Source organism: Seriola dumerili, unplaced genomic scaffold (assembly GCF_002260705.1).
Source record: "Seriola dumerili isolate Sdu_G_001 unplaced genomic scaffold, Sdu_1.0 BDQW01000149.1, whole genome shotgun sequence".
Lineage (NCBI taxonomy): Eukaryota > Metazoa > Chordata > Actinopteri > Carangiformes > Carangidae > Seriola > Seriola dumerili.
This window is the reverse complement of record NW_019174404.1, coordinates 19,873,425-19,879,275: the sequence shown is the minus strand read 5'-3', so window position 1 is coordinate 19,879,275 and position 5,851 is coordinate 19,873,425.

Here is a 5,851-nt window from a genome sequence, read left to right as displayed (position 1 = left end):
GCTCTAAAAGATGATCAGCAGCGACCAGCTCTGAACTTCACTGCAGTGCCATTTGGATATATTTTAGTCCTGACTGCAAAAAAAGGCACAGAGATTTTCTTTTATCCTCTGATATTATCTTAGTTGTGCTGCTTCATTGTCCAAGTACCTATTTAACCTCTGAATAAGCTTTGTGTTATCTCATTCAGGACCAGTTGAGATCAATAAGAGACCTGATACTATGATTCTGCGACCTGAAACTACTTTTATCATGACTAAGGTCAAATATCTTGCTCATGCAAACCTGCACTACCTTTTGGAAAAATCTAATCATACTTATGTGAGCTCAATTAAGTCCTGTCATCCACTCAAAATGCGGCTTATGGAAGCCATGTGTTGCGGAGAAGTTCCTACTGTATGCTCTTTGGTTTTAAAATACATGGCCTTCAAATGCCTTTGCTATACAAATGATTCAATTACTCCTCCTTTTAAATGTGCAAGCGGAGATAGCGTTTTGCTGCCAGAGAAGGAGGAGAGAATGAAATTAACCTCAGCTTACTCCCTATGCCCTCGACACTTGTATTATGATTTTCTATTAAAACTCTATCTTTCCTATAATGAATTCAGCCCTTCTGCGAGAGAGGAGTCCCAGCATTTGCACAAACTAATTTTTTGTTTGTGTTCAGGTGAACTCTCAAATGAGAGACCTGCTGACAGTGCGGCACTGAATACCGTGAAAGACCTACTGAAATATTTGGAGAGTAGAATAGAGATTTTTAGATCAATCCTGTGAGGCAACGACATGGCAATTACTGTTCAATTGAGGAACTTTTTTTCAAGAAGGATAAACAAACTTAGAAAGTAATGAGTTATTGATGACATGGGTATATAGACAATCTCCACTTTATTAGGAAGACCGGTACACCTGCTTATTTGTGTAATTATCCGATCAGCCAATCATGTGGTGGCAGTGCAAAGCATAAAATCAAATACCAGCTTCCACCTTTGTGCCTAAAATCTAAAATCTCAGCAGGAACCTACAGTCACTGTGTCTGGTCCTGTCCTAAAATACAAGCATACTGGATGGATAGTCTGCAAAACATGACAATAATTTTATTATGGCGTTACATTTGAACCCTCTCTCTTTGCTCCTGGGCCATCAGGATCAGATGCTGTTGTTGGTGCTCGCTTTGGCAAACTGTATGATATCCTCACATATGCTGCAAGGACGAATATCTTTATGTCATGGATAAATCACAAACCTCCTACTGGAGCAGACTGGCATAAGATAATCATCAAGTGTTTTACACTTGACCTGTCTGCTTCACTTTTCAAAGGAACAATTTACGAAGATCTGTAGAATGGCCTCAACACTTTCAAGTATTATCCTCGACTAATTATAGACCCCACTTGTTGTACCTTCTTTTTAATACTGAATCGTGATGTCCTTTTGTCATTTGATCTTTCATAATAAAATCGTGACTTTTATCTTTATGTAAGGGAGGGGCGAAAGTGTTTGATGATATGGAAGCCGAGAAAGGCCGTAATCGCAAATATTTTTTAATCCCGTTAGCGATGTTATCTCAAGATAACCGAGCTTTGTATTGTCGAGATCACAGAATAATTATCCCGTTATCTCAAGAAAACTGAATAATAATCTCATTATCTCGAGATAATGGAAAACAGAGCTTTGTTTTCTTGAGATAACAGGATAATTATTCCATTATCTCAACATAATAAAGTTCCATTATCTTGAGATAACTGAATAATTATCTCCTTATCTTGAGATAATGGATAACGGAGCTTTGTTTTCTCAAGTTAACAGGATAATTATTCCGTGATCTCAGCATAACAAATCCTCATTATCTCGAGATAATGGAATAATCATCCTGTTACTTCACGAAAACAAAGCTCTGTTATCTTGAGATAACGGGATAAGAAAATATTTGCGAGTATGGCTTTTCTCAGCTTCCGATGTATCAATATTTTTTCATTGCTATTTTTATTCTTCAGTATATATTTCTGTCATTATTATTAATACTGATTGTGTAGACCAATCTTGTGCTGAGCTCTTTGTATATACTTTGGAAAAAAGGTTCAGTTAATGTTCACATCAAACCTCAGAATGGGAAAAAAAATATGATCTCAGTGACTTTGACTGTGGCATGATTGTTGGTGTCAGACCGGCTGGTTTGAGTATTTCTGCTGATCTCCGGAGATTTTCACACACAACAATCTCTAGAGAGGAAACAAAAAACGTCCAGTGAGCGGCAGCTCCGCGGACAGAAACGTTCAGCTGTGGTGGGCAGAAAAAACATCTCAGAATGCACAACCTTGAGGTGGATGGACTACAGCAGCAGAAGACCATTTCCTGTCAGCCAAGAACAGAAACCTGAGGCTGCCATGGTCACAGGCTCAACAAAACTGGACAGTTGAAGACTGGAAAAATGGAGCCTGCTCTGATGAATGTTGATTTCTGATGAAGCATGCAGATGGTAGGGTCAGAATTTGGCGTCAGCAGCATGAAACCATAGATCCAACCGTCCTTGTGGCAACAGTCCAGGCTGCTGATGGTGAAAATGATGCAATATATCTATCCATCCCTCCATTTTCTGGAGCTTTGGGTTGAAGCCTATCAGCATGCATTTGTTAGGGGTGCTACAAAATAAAGTCCAGTATATGGCCAAAAGTTTGTATGTACTTCTGCCCTTGGGCTGTTTTTCATAATTTAAGCCCCCTTGATCTAGTTAGGGGGGATTTAAAAGTAATTTACACTAATTGCTTTCTTGCTGAGAGTTAGAGAAGAGGGCAGTTACCACACTCATATCAGTGTGCAGTGTTTAGCTGGAGCCGGGAGGCAATTAGACCAAACAAGTGAGATTCAATGCGGCAGTTACTGAGTTTTAGACGTGCTGGTAGGGTTAAGTGTGCTTGAAATCATCATCATTGTCACATTGTCATTTGATACATTTACAGTGGTGGTATTCAAAGGTCCAGAATTTTGGAACTGCTCTGAAATGGACCTGCATAAAACCTAACTGAGTTTGGGTCTTGTTGTACTCAGGTCCCCTTCGGATAAAGGCAGGACCCGCAGCAAATAGAGGTTAGTTAGACCTGATCTAAAAGTCAACCCAACCAGACCCTAACAGAGTGAAAATGTTCTCAACAGCAGCACAATGCGCTATCAAATTAATTCAATCAACTAACAGCAGCCATGGTGAAAAAGGACAGAAATATGACAATAATGTCTTAAGAATGAGTCAGCTGGGCCATAGATGGACAAAAGACAATGTTCTAACATATTTCTGTAAATCAAATTCCACAAAACTGTCAACAGCATAGATCTTGCAGGCTACTGATTTTTCGAAAATAACTTCAACTCCAGTTTCCTCATCATGACAAAGTTCACAGTCCTCACTCTTCCTCTCGTCTGAAAACACATAGATTGGGATGCACCATGTGATCATCATGTACGCTTGAGTCCATTTGGATCCACTCCAATATTGGACATATTGACACACAGATTGGAGAGGAACTGAGACCCCACCTGGGACCTGGTCCAACTCGGGTCCCAGGTGGATGACCTTATTGTTACTGTAAAAATATTGCTTATGGTTGCTCTAAGGCTTGTGTGCTTCCGACAACAGTTAGGGGAAGGCCCTTTGCTGTTTCAACTTGACAAGGACTCTGTGTACAGAGGAATGATTTACCCAGTTTGACAGAACTTGACTGGCCTGCACTTGTCCCTGACTTAAAACCCATGCAACACCTTCGGATTCAAATGAAACACCAACACCAAACCACATTCTCACCCATGCCTGACATCAATCGTGCAGCTAGGTTCCAAAATCTGGTGAGAAGCCTTCAAAGAAGAGGGGAGGCTGTTGTAGCAGGAGATTAACGCACATGTTCAACAACCACATGTGGGTGTAATGTTCAAGTGTCCTCAAACTTTTGGTCAGGTGAAGGTACTTTGTTTAAGCACTGAGTAAAGGCTCTGAATAGGCTACTTATGTCAATGTGATATTTCAGTTTTAATGTTTTAATAAATTTGCAAATATTTCTATAATACTGTTTTCACGTGTGACTGTGGGCACTGAGTGGTGAGTGATGAGAGGAAAAATGAATTCAAACGATATCACCAAAAGGCTGCAGCGTAAAAAAATGTTTAAAAAGTGAAGTGGGGGGGTGTGAATAGCCCTGTCTATTGTGTGGCCCCACAATAGACTGGGGTCACACAGACAAATGAATGGCTGATTAACATTCTGCCAGGACTTTCTCAGGGATCCTTAAGCATTTTTATTCTTTCAGTGATCAATTTCTCTTCAGATCTGACGCTGTTCTTTTGGCTGTGAGGCATCAGGGGCTGTTTCCATGCAGCTGCTCTGACGAGAAGAAGAACTCGATAAACAAGATCAGATTGCACAGACAGACGGGGAATGAGCTGTTGCTATGGCAACCCCCCTACACCATTTCTCCCCAGAATCAAGATACCTCATTCTAGATGCCGGCAATGCCGGAAAGTCTGATCTGGCAGGGCCCGGGAAGTGACAGGCAGACAAGGCACTAGTCACCATGGGTAATCCAGAGTGGGTGTCACGACCTGATGGTATCTATACTGTTCCTTCGTTTGAGAACTGCTATGGCTGTCAAACAGGCATCTAAGTGGAGGGAAACATCAGCAGAGGCTGACGCTAAAGTACATTTTATGCATTTACAAGCAAATGGTGAGCAGACGGGAATAGACGCTGGTACAGCTGCACACGTTTGAATCCATAGCAACACAGGAACAGAGATCACAGATCTACATACGGGCATACACTCCACGTGAACACCCATATATTGCATTTCCTGAGCTTTCTCTGTGTGTGTACTGTGTATAAGCTGCTGTAACTGAGACACTTGCATGCTTTCCTTGGATCTGAGCTGTCATATACATCATAAGCATATGCAGACAATTTCTGCATGTACTTATAATGAGCCTCTGTCACCCCCCCCCCACTTCATTATTGTCCCCTCTCATCGCAGTTTTCTACTTCTCCCCCCCCCCCCCGTGTCGCTCCTGTCACAAAGCTGTCTTTCAAACCTGCTTATCAGTAGACAAGCACCGAGCCTATCAGGAGGGATTCAACATCAATAAATGAGCCATGCACAGTGGTGACGTCACTGGTGCTGGCTGCCAGTATAACTGAATGTCAGTAATTCTGCTGCACTGGGAGACGTGGGTGCCCATAGAGACAATAGGATGTGTGTCGTCTGTAATGACAAATGGAAGTTTTAGGCGCTTAGTTAAAAAAGATTCAGTTGTTGTAAGTGTATTTTCAGTTGCACAGGTCTTGATTTATTGATAGTCATGTGAGTCAAGTGACGCTTGTACGTAAAACACAGCTTTTATTTGTCTCAGCCTTCAAAAGAGAGCGTTTCACAGAGCAGTAGGTAGGTACCCTTTGCATTATGGATAATGCTGGATAATCAATGTCATATTTACATCAAAGCAGAGAGTGGGGAATATAATATAGGTTCAATATCACCCAGTGGAGGCGATGGGAAACATGCATCATGCTCTCTGTCGACATCTGTCACTTGGCTTCCGCTGAAACCAGACATGTGCAACTGCACGGCATTAAGGGCCGGAGCGGGCTCCCGTCTGCTCGCTATACTTTAGATTGAATGGATGTGAGTCTGAGGCCATTTTTACACTGACAACCAATTGTGTAGCAGGGATGGGTTATCAGTCAAGCCTCCTCCCTCCTACAGGGCACCATTGCTTTCCCTCACTTCCTCCTCTGTGTGTTCTTTTTAAGAGGAAGGGATATGCTTTGAATGCACAAATGAGAAAGAAGAGACGTGGGCGCCAAAATAAATGTTGATC